Source organism: Euphorbia lathyris, chromosome 4 (assembly GCF_963576675.1).
Source record: "Euphorbia lathyris chromosome 4, ddEupLath1.1, whole genome shotgun sequence".
Taxonomy (NCBI): Eukaryota; Viridiplantae; Streptophyta; class Magnoliopsida; order Malpighiales; family Euphorbiaceae; genus Euphorbia; species Euphorbia lathyris.
In genome coordinates this window covers 71,863,256-71,865,112 of record NC_088913.1, presented here as the reverse complement: position 1 = coordinate 71,865,112, position 1,857 = coordinate 71,863,256, and positions in this window count along the sequence as shown.

Genomic DNA, 1,857 nt, shown 5'->3' with positions numbered 1-1,857 from the left:
TATCCCAGCTGAGCGTATTAGACCTGATAAAGCAGTACGACCATGGAAGTCGTTATCGTACAAGCTCACGCATTCCTTAGTCACAGTTGAGGACACCTGGCGGAGATTTCCATCGGCTCGGGGCATCGATCGGAGGAGATGCCGACCAGTCGGATACGATCCCACTGCCTGTGATCCTGCTTATATGGATTGGTATATGCAGTATTCGCATCCCCATCTTCTTCATGCACCACAGGCTGGACCGGTACAGCATTCTCGCGCCAACAGCGAATTGGTAAGTTTATTATTTTTTAATATTATTATTTTGTATTGGTTTATATGTGTTTAATTTTAAATATTTATTTATTGATTTTTTTTGCAGTGGGTTAGCTGGTTGTGGCGTGTCACCCAACTAGCGGCTACCCACCGATCTGACGAGGATGTTCCACGCATTAAGAGGGAGATGGATGAGTTTATGGATGCGTGGCGTCGGGCGAACTAGATTATTTTTTTTTTATAACTTCATACATTTGAACACTTTTTGTTGTATATATTACGTTTATAAATGTTTATGTTTATTAATGTTTATTTTAATTTTTATGTTTTTAAATTTTTTTGTTAAGTACATTTAACGGACTATTTACGGGTTTAACGGCATATATACGGGATACAGAACACATTTTTTTTGCTCTCTCGATACACGGGCGTGTGAAGATCACGCCTTCCCGTGTGGCCGGACGTGATAGCCCTACGCCTCACCGAGTGATCGGGCGTGATACTCATACGTCCGACCACTCGGTGAAGCGTAGGGCTATCACGCCCGGCCACACGGGAAGGCGTGATCTTCACACGCCCCACCATGTGGTGAGGCGTGATGTCCATACGCCCTTGCATCGAGAGAGGGAAAAAAAAGTGATTTTTCCACCCCAAAACCTATGAAAGGGTAATTTCGTCCTTTCACGAGGTTAGGGGTGGGAAAATGGGGCTGGGTTTAACAACACCCTTATTTTATTGCTAACTTAGATTAAAATCGTGAGGTCACACCTCGATAATATTTATATATTTTTCAATCCTATCTAGGTCAAAATGAAGCCATTTTATCCTGTACAACGTTAAAAAAAAATCAACCAAACTAAATGTTTAAGTTGTTAGTTAGTGTTTAAGAATAGCTTTTATATTAATATCTGATAGTGAATATAAATTGCATTCTAAGCATATGATTTTACGACATGAAAGTAGAGGAACTATCTATCCATTTTAAGAATATGTTTTAGTGGTCGGAAACTGTTTCCACCTTTGATTATATAATTATATATTTGATGGGTCTCCGGTTATTTATTTGGATTTGGATTCATATTCTAATGAATATCTTACTTAAATATGCATTAAATATTTAAATGAATAACAAGAATTTAATTGATGTTTGATTAATTGGAGAAAATCATCTAGGAATCAATAAAACGCCTATAGAGATTAATTGGAGAAAATCGCGACGGATTCTTAATTTCGAGCGTCTAAACAGGACCTAAACGGTCCAGGCGGCTTTCGTTTCGAACATTGGTAAAACTTATGTTATTATGGTGTGTTAGGGATTAAAAATTAAAAGTGTCCTAAAATTATTAGAGATCTTTATTTTTTTTTTATGAATTCAGTTAATTTTTTTTTAAATATGTTTTTTTACTTTTATTTTGAGTTTTAAAAGTAAAAAATAAATTATTTCAAAAAAAAAAAGTAAAAAATAAATTTGAATTAAAAATGAATTAAAAAGGTTAAGAAGATATATAATAAATTGAAAGTAATTAAAATAGTAATATAGTTATTTAGAAATCATAATTTAAATAAATAAAATTTTAAAAAATGATTTATGAAATTTGTATC